This window comes from Macaca thibetana, chromosome 15 (genome assembly GCF_024542745.1).
Source record: "Macaca thibetana thibetana isolate TM-01 chromosome 15, ASM2454274v1, whole genome shotgun sequence".
Classification (NCBI taxonomy): Eukaryota; Metazoa; Chordata; class Mammalia; order Primates; family Cercopithecidae; genus Macaca; species Macaca thibetana.
Window position 1 is genome coordinate 71614881 of NC_065592.1, and position 16263 is coordinate 71631143.

General features: G+C 35.9%; 1 protein-coding gene across 35 annotated transcripts in view; it reads left to right on the forward strand.

The window, feature by feature from the left end:
- PTPRD (protein tyrosine phosphatase receptor type D) overlaps positions 1-16263 on the forward strand; it is a 2337809-nt gene that overhangs the window by 1544448 nt on the left and 777098 nt on the right. The gene's annotated exons all lie outside the window — the stretch shown is intronic.

Below are 16263 nucleotides of genomic sequence, written 5' to 3' on the forward strand. Positions count from 1 at the left end.
AGGAAATTTATTTAATAGAATTAACATTATATATCATGACCACATTTAGTTCATAATTAAATGAACGTATTTGCTCATTTCTTTCAACTCAATTATACTCAACTGTGGTGCCTAACAAATACATATATATTTTTTTTTTATTATTATACTTTGAGTTCTAGGGTACATGTGCATAACGTGCAGGTTTGTTACATATGTATACTTGTGCCATGTTACTGTGCTGCAACCATCAACTCGTCAGCACCCATCAACTCGTCATTTACATCAGGTATAACTCCCAGTGCAATCCCTCCCCACTCCCCCCTCCCCATGATAGGCCCCGGTGTGTGATGTTCCCCTTCCGGAGTCCAAGTGATCTCATTGTTCAGTTCCCAACTATGAGTGAGAACATGCAGTGTTTGGTTTTCTGTTCTTGTGATAGTTTGCTAAGAATGATGGTTTCCAGCTGCATCCATGTCCCTACAAAGGACACAAACTCATCCTTTTTTATGGCTGCATAGTATTCCATGGTGTATATGTGCCACATTTTCTCAATCCAGTCTGTCACTGATGGACATTTGGGTTGATTCCAAGTCTTTGCTATTGTGAATAGTGCCGCAATAAACATACGTGTGCATGTGTCTTTAGAGCAGCATGATTTATAATCCTTTGGGTATATACCCAGTAATGGGATGGCTGGGTCATATGGTACCTCTAGTTCTAGATCCTTGAGGAATCGCCATACTGTTTTCCATAATGGTTGAACTAGTTTACAATCCCACCAACAGTGTAAAAGTGTTCCTCTTTCTCCACATCCTCTCCAGCACCTGTTGTTTCCCATCTTTTTAATGATCGCCATTCTAACTGGTGTGAGATGGTATCTCATTGTGGTTTTGATTTGCATTTCTCTGATGGCCAGTGATGATGAGCATTTTTTCATGTGTCTATTGGCTGTATGAATGTCTTCTTTTGAGAAATGTCTGTTCATATCCTTTGCCCACTTTTTGATGGGGTTGTTTGTTTTTTCTTGTAAATTTGTTGGAGTTCTTTGTAGGTTCTGGATATTAGCCCTTTGTCAGATGAGTAGATTGCAAAAATTTTCTCCCATTCTGTAGGTTGCCTGTTCACTCTGATGGTAGTTTCTTTTGCTGTGCAGAAGCTCTTTAGTTTAATTATATCCCATTTGTCAATTCTGGCTTTTGCTGCCATTGCTTTTGGTGTTTTAGACATGAAGTCTTTGCCCATGCCTATGTCCTGAATGGTACTACCTAGGTTTTCCTCTAGAATTTTTATGGTATTAGGTCAAAAAAGAGCCCGCATCTCCAAGACAATCCTAAGTCAAAAGAACAAAGCTGGAGGCATCACGCTACCTGACTTCAAACTATACTACAAGGCTACAGTAACCAAAACAGCATGGTACTGGTACCAAAACAGAGATATAGACCAATGGAACAGAACAGAGTCCTCAGAAATAATACCACACATCTACAGCCATCTGATCTTTGACAAACCTGAGAGAAACAAGAAATGGGGAAAGGATTCCCTATTTAATAAATGGTGCTGGGAAAATTGGCTAGCCATAAGTAGAAAGCTGAAACTGGATCCTTTCCTTACTCCTTATACGAAAATTAATTCAAGATGGATTAGAGACTTAAATGTTAGCAACTATGTTTTTTAATGCCTATTTTGCTGCAAGTTTTTACCATGAATGGATGTTGATATCAGTTGTTGGTTGATTTTTCAAATGTTGGGCTAGCCATTCTTGAGATAATCTCCATTTGGTCATGAAGTATTATCGCTTTTGTCTATTTGCTAGATTTGATTTGCTATTAGTTTTCTAAGAATTTGTGCTTCTATGATCATGAGGGACACTGCTTTACAGATTTATTTTCCTGTGATGTCTTTGCCTGATTTGGGTGTCAGGATAATGCTAGCCTCATAAAGTTTTCCCTCCTCTTCTGCTTTTTGTAATAGTTTGTATGGAAATAGTTTGTTGTTTTGTTGTTGTTGTTGTTGTTAAATATTTTATGAAATTTATTAGGGAAGCCATCTGGGCCTAAAGTTTTCTTTCTTTATTTTAATTTTTTATTCCAATAGTTTTTGGTGTACAGGTGGTTTTTTTGTTACATGAATAAGTTCTTCCTCGGTAATTTCTGAGATTTTAGTGCACCTGTCACCTAAGCAGTGTACACTATACCCAATATATAGTGTTTGATGCCTCAGTCCCTCCCAACCTTCCCCCAACCCTGAGTCTCCAAAGTCTGTTATATCATTCTCATGCCTTTGCATCCTCCTAGCTTAGCTCCCACTTATAAGTGGGAACATAGGATATTTGGTTTTCCTTTCCTGAGTTATTTCACTTAGAATAATCATCCAAGCTGCTGCAAAATACATTATTTGGTTCCTTTTCATGGCTGAGTAGTATTCCATGGCATATGTATATTCTTTATCCACTCATTGGTTGATGGGCACTTAGGTTGGTTCCATACCTTTGCAACTGAGAGTTGTGGCTGCTGTAAATATACATGTACATGTGTCTTTTTCACATAATGACTTTCTAACGTTTTCTTTGCTTGAAGACTTCAACTTCCAGTTCGATTCATTTAATTGACATAGGACTATTCAGGTAACTATTTCCGCTTGAGTGAGCATTGGTACTTTGTTTCTTAAAAAGAATTATTGCATTTCATTTAAGTTGTTGAACTTATGTTAATAAAGTTGAGCTTAATATTCTCTTATTACATTTTTATTATCTGTATTGAGGCTATGTATCCCTTTTCATTCTTGATATGTCTTTTTTTTTCTTTCTACTTGGTCACTCTGGCTAGAAGTTTATCAATTTTATTGATCTTTTTGTAGAACTGTTTTTGATTTCATTGATTTATGTATTATATTTCTGTTTTTCATATTATTTATGTCTGCTGTTTATTATTTTCTTTCTTCTGCTTGCTATTCTCTTTCTAGTTTCTTAAATAGAAGGTTAGATCATTAACTTGAGAACTTTTTTCTTTTCTAATAGAAGCAGTTAATGCTATAAATTTCCCTCTATATGGCTGTTTAGCTACATCCGCGCTGCCCGCCCCCCTCAAATTTTGACAGGTTGTATTTTTATTTTTATAAAATTTAAAATGCTTATAATTTCCCATGTGACTTCCCTTTTAACCAATGAATTACTTAGAAATTTCTGTGTTAATTTCCAGATATTAGTGGATTTTCTAGATTGTCTATTACTAATTTCTGCTTGAATATGTAATAGTCAGAAAACATTATTTACATAATTTCAATTCTCTTAAATTTTTTAAGACTTGTTTTATGGCTTGGAATATGGTTTATCAAGGTGCATATTTCTTGTGCATCTGAATAAACTGTGTAGTCTGCTGTCATTGGATAGAGGGTTCTATCAATACAAATTAGGTCAAGTTGACTACTAGTGTTATTCATATTTCCTGTGTCTTTACTGATTTTCTGTCTAATTGTTTTATCAATTGCTAAGCAAAGAATGTTGAAACCTCTAACTATAATTATGGATTTGCTTAATTCTCCTTCTAGTTCTATTAATTTTTGTTTCTAGTATTTGGAAGTTCTGTTGTTAGGTGTATATACATTTAAGATTGTTATGTGTTCTAGGTTGATTAGCCCATTTATCACTATCCAGTGTCCCTCCATATCCCTGTTCTGAAGCCTACTTTTATTTTAATATAGCCATTTCTACTTTTTTGATTGGCATTTGCACTTTCTTTTGCACTGCATTGGTGTCTTTTGTACTTTTCATTTGAACCTAGCTGTGTCCATATATTTAAAGCAGGTTTCTTGTCAATAACATATAATAACAGTATTGGGTTTTTAAACATGAAATCTGAAAATTTATATATTTTAATTTGTGTGTTTAGAACATTTACACATGATGAAATTGTTGATATGGTTAAGGTTCATAATTTTTTATTTGTCTTTCTAAATTTCTACAGTATTAATCATCTTTATATTCAAAGCACATTGCACATAACATGAATGCAATAGATGTTTATTAAGTTTATATATCTTGAATGATAGTGGTTTCAGATTCATTGTCTTTTTCAGTCTACTGTGGATTTTTCCTAAACAGAGTATCTCTAATATTTTCAAGTCATAACTTTTTCATATGTTATAAGTGAATAGAATAACTATTACACTTAATTTGTAAATCACATTTTATTTATTTACTTTTGAATACACTTCCCTTGTCCATGAAGAACAAGAGTAATATAGTAGCTATTCCCCAATCTATGAATATTCAATTATTTACCATTAATATGTTTACTGCATGTGATATTTATAACAATAATAATATGAATCAGTTGAGGAAATAAAAACAGCATACATTTATTTATAAATAACTTGGCATAGAAATCAGTAACAGGATACAGTCATGAATGAAGAATCACCTATTCAATATCTGTGTCTTCTTTAGTTTCCTGTAGTATTATCTGTAGAGAACTTTTCTCTATAATAGGTAATACGTTTAACATTTGAAAATGGTGCATTATTTCTAAGAAGAGAACATGATAATGCGTTAACATTAGCATGTTTGTAACAATAGTGAGCCTAGTGTTTTATTACCATCCAAAACATTATAAACCTTCCCCATGTCAAATAAAAGTTTAAGAGTGAGTCTTCTAAAGAGGCATGACTTTCTATCTGGAGAAGAACCCCAAAGGTAAAATGAGAGAAAAGAAAATGACAGGGACCCTTAAAAACCATTGTAAAATCCTAGCAGATAGAAGGTGACATTAGTGAGAGAAGAATTTTTTGTTAATTAGGTTTTCAAAGGTCTTATTCCCACACTCAACACGAAACCCAGTTGAGTTTTAAGCATGATGGTAATAATACCTAGGTGAAACCTGAGAGTAAACAGTATCCCATTTGCCCCAATCTGAGAGTTCAATTCTTTAATGGAGTACGGACTTTACTATATTGGCTGGTTCTATGAGGTTTTGTTTAGTTTCCTTGTGATTGGGAATTTTAGCAAATGTAGTACTAGTTACAGGCAGATATATGTCCAAGTCATTCTCTGTGACTATTCACTTACTTCTCATTCCACAAATGCTTACTGAGTGTGTTGGGCGCTGTCCCAAGTGCTGAATAGGCTTATTACTATGAAAAGGAGTTTTAAGAGTTGATACTGGAAATGGGGACTATTATTAATTGCTGTATGACAAATGTCCACACTCAAGCTACCTAGAATTCCTATAAGCCTACTGATGTCTTGGGAAACAATTTGCAAGACTCACAATGTATTTTTTAAAGGAATAAAACTTTAGTAAGAACCAGAGTCATAAGGTGATTGGAGATTTACAGAAATGTACAGTTCCAGAAAAATATGCAGCTATTTAAAGAAATTTTTAACCTGTCATCATTGTCAATGGAAAAATATATCATTGAGATGTCATTAAGAGTTATTTCAAGAGTGCGGCAACTCAGCTAAAGATGATGCAACTTGAAATCACTGATGTTTTGGGTAAGGATATGGTCTTTGTTCAAGAGTCATCATTAGTTTTACCTCACTTAGGAAGATGAAAATGTTTTTCAAGTTTGTATGAAAGTGCCAGGCTGCCAACTATTAATGATACCTGAAGCTGCTGCCCTTCATTCAAAAATACGCTTATAAAAATTGCAATAATGGCCACTGAAGACCTAATAATACTGACATATTCACTATTCAATCTGTGGAAATACTAGAATGATTATAAATATATAATATCTAAGAAGCCATTACCCATGTGGTACAATCTCAGAGTGATGTTCTGATTAAAGACACACAGCTCACAACAAAAAATCAATTCAATAATCTTCAACCGTCAAAAAATAATAAATCCTGTCATTTGCACAAATATAGATGGAACTGGAAGTCATTATGTTAAGTGAAATAAGGCAGGCACAGACAGACAAATATTGCATGTTCTTACTTATATGTGGGGGCTTAAAAATGTACCTTATGGAGATAGAGAATAGAATGATTGTTACCAGAGGCTAGGAAGGGTATGGAGGGCCAGGGAGATGAAGAGAGGTAGGTTAATAGGTACAAACATACATTTAGATAGAAGAAATTCTAGTGTTCAATAGCACAGTAAGGTGTCTGTAGTTAACAACAATATATTTCAAAATAGCTAGAAGGGAATATTTAAAATGTTCCCAATACGAATAAATAAATGTTCAATGTGATGAATATCCTAAATACCTGAATTTGATCATTACACATGTATGCATGTATCAAAATATCACATATACCCCATAAACATGTACAAACATGTTTCAATAAAAAATAAAAACTGGAAAAAATTTCAAAATAAACTTGTCTCTTTTCATTTTTCAAACACAGTGAAAGGAGTAAATATGGCATAGCATTACTACTTTATTTACCTTCTGCTTTTCCCACATATTATAGATGTTTCCTTATTTCTTACTTTGGAAACTTTCACAAAACTATTTTCCCCAGCCCTGACAAGTATGTTGACATTACCTTCCTACCCTAACCCTTTGTACTTACTCTGCATTATAAAATCTCAAAATCCTCAGTCAGGAAAAATGGGAGAGGAAAATCTAAACAGGCAAGCAGGATTCTATTTAGAAGAAATAGAGGAAAGTTTAGTAATCTTAATAGAATAGTGATAGTTTTGCTACATGGGATCAATTTGTAGGCCCTTGCATACTACGAGTTAGTAGAGTCATAAAGAAGCTTCATGGAGCATTTATTCTAATTCATGAATGAAAAACTTTGGTCGGAAAGGTTAAATGCTCTGCCCCAGATCAAATATTAATATTCATACTGAATCTGGGGAGCAATTGTCCCAACTACATACTCATTATTTGAGCACTGTGCCCATAGCAGCAGTCAGCAAACTATAGACCTTGGACCAAATCTGGCCCACTTCCTGTTTTTGCCAATGAAGTAGTATTAGAACACAACCACACTTACTTGTTTACCTATTATTTGGGACTATGGCTTACAAGGCCTAAAATTTCTATTATCCCTTTTCAAAAATAAGATCACTGTCAACTTGTGTCAAGTCCTTCAGTGCAAGAATATCTTACCTACGCCACCCCCACTCAACACATACACACACTTAAACGCAGCCACATTAAAGGGTTTTGTTGACTTTTTTAGTAAGTCACACATTATTTGAGAAAGATCATCTTTTTACTAGGGGGTAAAAATAGGAGTAATGTTGAGTGAAAAACCCTTGTGGTCCCTTCAAAATAGCTCACATTTATTGAGTGCGTATCATTGTTCTGGCACAGTCCCTAGGTGCTTTACAATATTTACTCATTTAATACAGAAAATCTGTAATTATCTATTATAGCATATTGAGGAAACAGAGACTACGGACATTAAGTAACTTGCTAAAGTATAGCTATGAAGTAGCAGGGTCAGGTTTCAAATCCAGACACTGACTCCAGAGCTCACAGGCATAAGTTCTTTCAGAGCCTCTACAAATACTAAGAAAACCTTTGTCTTCTGCAATCTCAGCAAGCTAGGCAAGGCTATATTTGAATATCCAGGGCTAATTTGGAGTAGTCTGTGTTAATGTTTGTAAAGTATAAAGTTCCTTTCAAGCATACGTTCAACAAATACTTCTTGACCATCTACTGCAAGCCAGACTTTTTTTTTTTTTTTTTTTTGGAGACAAAGTCTCACTCTGTCACCCAGGCTGGAGTGCAGTGGCACGATCTCGGCTCACTGCAACCCCAACCTCCTGGGTTCAAGCAGTTCTCATGCCTCAGCCTCCCGAGTAGCTGGGATTACAGACGCCTGCCACCACGCCCAGCTAATTTTTATATTTTTAGTAGAGACGGGATTTCATCATGTTGGTCAGGCTAGTCTCAAACTCCCAACCTCAGGTGATCCACTCACCTCGGCCTCCCAAAGTGCTGGGAACACAGGCGTAAGCCACCGTGCCTGGCCCAGACTTCATTTTATTAGCTCAAGATGGTCCCTTCCTTGACAGCTTTTGAAATTTAGAAGAACTTTCTTTTCTGGTAGGTTCAAGGGAAGAATAAGGACACAAGAATCAAGAGTTTAGGGCTCTGGCCAGGTACGGTGGCTCGCGCCTGTAATCCTAGCACTTTGGGAGGCTGAGGTGAGCAGATCACTTCGGGTCAGGAGTTCGAGACCAGCCTGGACAACTTGGTGAAACCCCGTGTCTACTAAAAATACAAAAATCAGGCAGGTATGGTGGTGCACACTTGTAATCCCAGCTACTCGGGAGGCTGGGACAGGAGAATCTCTTGAACCCGGAAGGTGGAGATTGCAGTGAGCTAACACCACTGCACTCTAGCCTGGGCAACAGAGTAAGACTCTGTCTCAAAAAAAAAAAAAAAAAAAAAAAAAAAAAGATTTTAGGGCTCTGGTGGAAAACAGGATTATTATGTTCTGTTTGACATCAAGCGATTGTGTTGAGTGAAGAGCAGGCATATTGTGAAAATGAAAGGAATGTGGATTTTTAAAGCCAGAAAATAATGACTTTGAATTTAAAATTTAACTTTGGAAAAGTTACTACAAGCTCCATGAGCCTCAACTTTCTTTGGTAGTTTGGGATATTCACTTCCCTGCCTTTTCCATAAGGTTAAGTGAGATTATGTATGTGATGAACTCTAGCACAAAGTAAGTAACTTATCTGGCACTCAGCATTCTCTGTATTTTCCTTGAAAATACTTCTCTATATGTTTCTCATATTTCAATCCTGGCTCCTAGTTCTTTTTCCTCCTTGAAATGCCACCTACATTTCTTTATGGAAGGACAATGCCCCCTTGGTATGCAGGAGTATAGTGGCTGCCTTGAGGACCTTCTCACAGTTTTTCTCATTCTTGAACTTATTGGTAAACCACTGAAAAATGGTCACACATGGGTAACACATATAATTATAAGTTTATTAGTTGTGATTTATCTTCTCTATTACATTCATCTATGCACATTCTATTTCTGACTATGAAAATACCAACTCTTCAGGGCCAAGGACCAAATCTCTGCTTTGGTAACTGGGGAAATTTGTGGATGTTTCACGCATTTTTAGGAATAAAATATTTTAGAGGACTCGCTAAGGTTACCTTAAGTAATGTTGGAAAAACAACAGAGAGAAAAATCCAAGAGAGAAAAAAAGCCAACTCGAAAACAGTGGAAATAAGTTTTTTGGGTTTTTTTGTATGTAGTTGTTTTTTGTTTGTGTGGTTTTTGGGGATTTTTTGTTCGTTTGTTTATTTTATTTATTTATTTTGCTTTTCTAGGAGCAAGAATTACAGCTCTGACATAAATAGGAAAATTCAGCTTGTGTGTGTCACTCTGTATATCACTTCAGCCATAATGACTGTTTTTCATTATTTCTCTTTTCTTCTCTTCTCCATGGCATCTGTTTCTTCAGTTTTTGATATCGTATGGTACCTACACACTATCATTTCTTTGTATCTCTTTGTTTCAGTTTGCTATGGTCAGCTTTCTTGTTTCACTGGCCCAATTCCCCAGACGTCTGTGACTCACCTAACCAGTCATCTCTGTTCACATTTTAAAAAAGCATTTGCCCAAAGCCACACCAGATGCTGTTATCCTGCCCAAATATTATCCACTTAAAATAGATGCCCATTGTTAGTCATTTCAGCTGTGACCAAGGGAATGGCATCCTGATGTACAGAATTCAGCCACCTATATTTCCTAGGAACAATTTCAGCCCACTTTCCACAGCTAGAGGGAGGGGTGAGGACAAGAAGGTTGTGGCTAAATGATTGAAAAGGCAGCCAAGAATTTAGAAACCATTCTAGGGATTATAATGGTTTATAAAGTTGATAATAATCCGGTGCAGGAAACAAGCAAATCAGTATATAAAGGCTGATGTGAGACAAAAATCAGTCTTTTGGCTCCTAGCCTTCTTAAGAGGGACAGATTTTCTCTTCATTTCCCCCAGTAACTGTCCCAAAGTGTGGCACATGATAGGCTATCCATATGTTTGTTTAATATGTATTGAACAGCATGGGTTCTAGATTAAACCAAACATCTCCATATTAAAACTACAATTATTGTGCTTCTCACTCTGTATTAGTCTCAATGAATAGTATCAGTCAGAAAGAGGTTCAGTGTTCTATACCCATAGATTTAGAATATTTTCGTAAGTCATCTTTAGTGAAAAATGTGTAGAGGTCACACTTCAATTCAATTTGGTGCTGTTCTGGAAGTGATCCTTACGTAAAAAGAAAACTTAAGTCCAGGTTATGTAAGTGAGTTAATCATTAACAGAATCACCTTGAAAATTTATTTAGTTTCTTATATATCAGCAAATTATATGTGTAAGTTGCATATGTATTCACTTTTGTAAGGCTAGTCCAAAATGTTTTCACTGGTCGAGAAAGCGAAACCACAAGAATCTGCTAAAAGTGAGCAGCTTAGAGTTGGACACAAGTAGCTGACATCCTTCCTGGGGACAATTTCAGCCTGAACAAAAGACCTCTCTAGATTCGAGAGGTTTCAATTAATATAGAGCTTGGAAAGGTCTGGTAGTGTACAATATATAAAATATTTAAAACATTTGGACTTTATATCTTATGGCAATGTGAAAGGAAAGAGATGCATTCGACCCTGTATATGGCAATGAGGCAGCAAACAGACAATTAAGAAAAATCTGAAGGCCAAATGTCAGAAAAAAGAACATTAACCCTGAGTTGTTACATTTTAAAAATGTCCTTGGCTTACAATGAAGTATAAGTGCTAATGTGACCATTTATTTGTCTATTTATAGGAGGGAAAAAAAGCCCCGAGTTTCTAAAGTGTTTGGAAATGGATCTTTATTCTTCCTGAAAAATAACAAGGAGCTGTTATTTTCACCCTAAGGGTCAAAAATAGGAAGAAATGTCCATTAGTACCCATCAAAGCTTACATATGCACTATTCGCATCTTGAAGGAAGAATTTGCATGCTGTATATTTTCCTTGGCAAAAACCAACATTTTATCTGAGAGAGAAGTAAGTAATTACTATAAAATGTTCACACTTAATGATAAAAGTAGAATATTTATTCTAGGAATCCTACATATGTAGTTATAAAATAATTTAAAAGGTGATATGTTCTCGTGTCCATCTTTCTTTTCAGTCTTGATCTTTTTATCGCAATGCCATTAAAATCACAGAAAGAGAAAGTCACTCTAAGTGTTGACCAAAAAAATCACTAAATACGTTATTTATCAGGCTTGTAAGCAGCCACAAAAAAACTGTTTTGTAATGAAATAACTATAAAATTACAGAATCATACATTATAATCAATATCTCCTTTTGTGCTTAACTATACAGTAGCAAAGAAAGAAGTTTCAAAGGAATCTTTTCAGGGAAAAATAATCTTTCCCTGTCTGTGCTAAAAATGATTGATTAAAAGTGTCCTTCATTTTATAGTCTTAAAAATACATATGAGAGAGTGGCTAGGAAATATTTAAACATTAGAGAAAATAAAGTGTTGGTATTTTGATCAATGTAGAGATCTCGCTGGATGGCTCTTTTGATGAGAGATCAAAACAACAGTCCTTGAGCTATGAAACAATCTACTCTTGCTCTTTCAAGTGTCCTTCTCCAAGCACCTTGCCCACGTTTTGCTGTAGTGTGTGTCATTTGGAGTACATTTTTACTACCATTATCAGGCACAAAGGTCAGCACATTACCTCTGCTTAACAATAGCACTCTCAGATCCCATTCATTTACCGTCCTTGAAATTCTCTAGATGTCATATACATTGACTTTGGCTCCCAGAAATGTGTGTCAATGGGAACTTTTTTTTATTATTATTATACTTTAATTCTGGGATACATGTGCAAAACATGCAGGTTTGTCACATAGGTATACACATGCCCTGGTGGTTTGCTGCACCCATGAACCTGTCATCTGCAATAGTTATTTCTCCTAATGCTGTCCCTCCCCTAGACCCGTAACCCGGACAGGCCCTGGTGTGTGATATTCCCCTCCCTGTGTCCATGTGTTCTCATTGTTCAACTCCCACTTGTGAGTGATGACATGCAGTGTTTGGTTTTCTGTTCCTGTGTTAGTTTGCCGAGAATGATAGTTTCCAGCTTTATCCATGTCCCTGCAAAGGACATTAAATCGTCATTTTTTTATGGCTGCATAGTATTCTATGGTGTAAATGTGCCACATTTTCTTTATCCAGTCTATCATTGATGGGCATTTGGGTTGGTTCCAAGTCTTTGCTATTGTGAATAGTGCTGCAGTAAACATACATGTGCATGTATCTTTATAATAGAATGGTTTATAATCCTTTGGGTATATACCCAGTAATGGGATGGCTGAATCAATGGTATTTCTGTTTATGTGATGGATTATTTCTATTGATTTGCATATGTTGAACCAGCCTTGCATCCCAGGGATGAAGCCAACTTGGTCGTTGTGGATAAGCTTTTTGATGTGCTGCTGGATTCGGTTTGCCAGTATTTTATTGAGGATTTTTGCATCGATGTTCATCAGGGATATTGGCCTGAAATTTTCTTTTTTTGTTGTGTCTCTGCCAGGTTTTGGTATCAGGATGATGCTGGCCTCATAAAATGAGTTAGGGAGGAGTCCCTCTTTTTCTATTGTTTGTAATAGTTTCAGAAGGAATGGTACCAGCTCCTCTTTGTACCTCTGGTAGAATTTGGCTGTGAATCTGTCTGGTTTTTGGCTTTTTTTGGTTGGTAGGCTATTAATTACTACCTCAGTTGCAGAACTTGTTATGGTCTATTCAGGGATTTGACTGAGACCCACCTCACATGCAAAGACACACAGGCTCAAAATAAAGGAATGGAGGAACATTTACCAAGCAAATGGAAAGAAAAAAAAAAGCAGGAGTTGGAATCCTAGTCTCTGATAAAACAGACTTTAAACCAACGAAGATCAAAAAAGATAAAGAAGGGCATTACATAATACTAAAGGGATCTTTGCAACAAGAAGAGCTAACTCTCCTAAATATATATACACCCAATACAGGAGCACCCAGATTAATAACACAAGTTCTTAGAGACCTACAAAGAGACTTAGACTCCCACACAATAATAGTGGGAGACTTTAACATCCCACTGTCAGTATTAGATAGATCAATGAGACAGAAAATTAATAAGGATTGTCAGGACTTGTACTTAGCTCTGGAAGAAGCAGGCCTGGTAGACATCTGCAGAATTCTCCACCCCAAATCAACAGAATGTACATTCTTCTCAGGAGCACATCACACTTATTCTAAAATTGCCCACATAATTGGAAGTAAAACACTCCTCAACAATGCAAAAGAATGGAAATCATAACAAACAATCTCTCAGACCACAGTGCAATCAAATTAGAACTCCAGATTAAGAAACTCACTCAAAACCACACAACTACATGGATACTGAACAACCTGTTCCTGAATGACTACTGGGTAAATAATGAAATTATGGCAGGAATAAATAAGTTCTCTGAAACCAGTGAGAACAAAGACACAACATACCAGAATCTCTGGGACACAGCTAAAGCAGTGTTTAGAGGGAAACTTGTAGTACTAAATGCCCATGGGAGAAAGCAAGAAAGATCTAAAAATAGACACCCTAACATCACAATTTAAAGAACCAGAGAAGCAAGAGCAAACAAATTCAAAAGCTAGCAGAAGACGAGAAATAACTAAGATCAAAGCAGAACTGAAGGACATAGAGACATGAAAAACCCTTTAAAAAAATCAATGAATCCAGGAGTTGTTTTTTTGAAAAGATTAACAAAATAGATAGACCGCTAGCCAGACTAATAAAAAAGAAAAGAGAGAAGAACTAAATAGATGCAATAAAAAAATGATAAGGGGGATATCACCACTGATCCCACAGAAATACAAACTACCATCAGAATACTGTAAACAACTCTACGCAAATAAACTAGAAATTCTAGAAGAAATGGATACATTCCTGGACACATACACCCTCCCAAGGGAACATTTTCTTTTTAAAACAATGTAGTAAACAGTTTAGAATCCCACTTCTGGTTAAGTGGGATAGAACCAGAAGAGGGATAGAGCTTTGTGATTAAGTGAGAGGCTCTGGAGTCAGACTGCAGGAGTCATATGCTATCTCTACTGCCTATAGCTATGTAATCTTGGGAATTACCTAACCCTGTTTGTATATTATTTTACCAACCTCAAAAAAAGAGGATAATAAGATGGTAGGATATTCTTTCTAAATTTGTGAAGGGTCTATTCAGGTAAAGCACTTCAAACAATATGTGGCACATAGTAGTAGCAAGCTACTTTTATTATAAAATCAGTATTCACATACAGTTTTTTTTATCACCTTTTTGAGCACAACCATTTTAAATTACTTTTCCATGTATTTTGAAGGATTTAAAAATCTCATTCTAGAGCGGCAACATGGTAAATTGGCAGAGAAAAAGTCCTTGTAATCAAAGATATTTGGTCATCTCTTACACCATGTGTAAACTTGGATAAGTTGTATAAACTCTCTAGACATCAGCTTTCTATTTTTAACGTGGGAGACATAAATTGAGAAACGAGTAATATAATGCATTCAGGGATCTAGTACAGTGATAGATGTTCAATAGACAATAACTATGGATTATGATTTGACTAAATTAGCTTAAATCCAGAATTCTACATGATCACATAAAATACCAATGACTGAATTTAGAATGTTCAGGAAGTCACTGAACATTTAGTATTGCATTGGTAGTTTCATCAAGCATATTGTGTACACTTAAGTATTAAACATCAGTAGAAACTAAGGGCACCCTTATTCCAGCAACACATCATCACCAGTGTATTAATCTGGTAACTCATGAACTGGATGAAATCCTAGCTCTCCTTAATCTACCTTTGTCATAACTGCAGCATATGGGCTGAATTTTGATGTGAGAAATCTGATACTCCCTAAAGTACATAAGCGCATATATATTGTGATCCTCTGTGTCCTGATCCCCTCCCTAAACTGTTTCCCTCAGCTGTCAAGAGCTGCCTACCAAAGGTTATGTCACCTCCCAGAGGAGATATGTGACCAATAACTAGCTAATTCAGCGACTCAGAGGCCCCAGTCCAATTGTAAACTAGTGCAACCACTGTGGAGAACAGTATGAAGGTTCCTCAAACAACTACAAATGCAACTACATGTTGTCCAGCAATCCCCCTACTGAGAATCTATCCAAAGCAAAGGAGATTGAAGAGACATCTGCATCTCATGTCTACTGCAGCTCTTTCACAATAGCGAAGATATGGAATCAACATATACAAAATGGAATATTATTCAGCCATAAAAATGAATAAAATCCTGTCATTTATGGCAACATAGATGGAACTGAAGGATGTTAAGTGAAAAAAGCCAGAAACAAAAAGTTAAAGGCTGCATGCTCTCACCCATATGTGGAAGCTAAAACAAAGTTGATCTAACAGAAGTCAACAGTAAAACAGAGGATATTAGAGGTTGGGAAGGGTCAGAGAAAGGAGGAATAAGGAGAGGTTTGTTAAAGGATACAAAATTACATCTAGATAACAAGAATAAGTTATAGTGTTCTATGGCACTGTAGGATGACCACAGTTAACAGTAATATATAGTTTCGAATAGCTAGAAGGAGAATATTGAACATTACCAACACAAAGAAATGATAAATATCTGAGATGATGGATATGCTAATTACCCTGATCTGATCACTATACATCATGAGTATTGAAACATGGCTATGCTAATTACCCTGATCTGATCACTATATATTGAGTATTGAAACTATTGTACTCTATAAATATGTACAGTTATTATTTTTCAATTACAAATAAATAAATAAAGTCCCCTCCCACAGCCTCAGTTTTCTGGCACAATTCTGAAGGGCTGTCCCAGCTCCAGGGCTCACTGCAGGATTGACTGGGTCCTCTGTTGTAACCATATTGCAGATAGTATTTTCCTGTGCCATCCATACTTTCCCACAGCTGTATCTCCTGGGAACACTCCCCAGTAAATAAACCTTCTAAATGCAACTCCTTTCCCAGAGACTGCTTCTGGAGAACACAGTCTAAGGCTTCCCCTTAGTTTAAAGGTTTTATAATAAAAAAGTGGAACATGAGCCAAATATTTATTTCTTATCTATCATGGCACAGCAAGCAATGGATGAATTCAAAGTGGAGCTGTTTTAAGAACTTGTTCAGCCCTTTGGAAGCCACAGCATGCCTCATAACAAACATATGAAAGCACACCCACATTCAACATTAATTATTTACTGCAAAATTCCAGAAAGGAATGATGTAATTTTGCTTTTGAAATTATTTAACTATGGTATA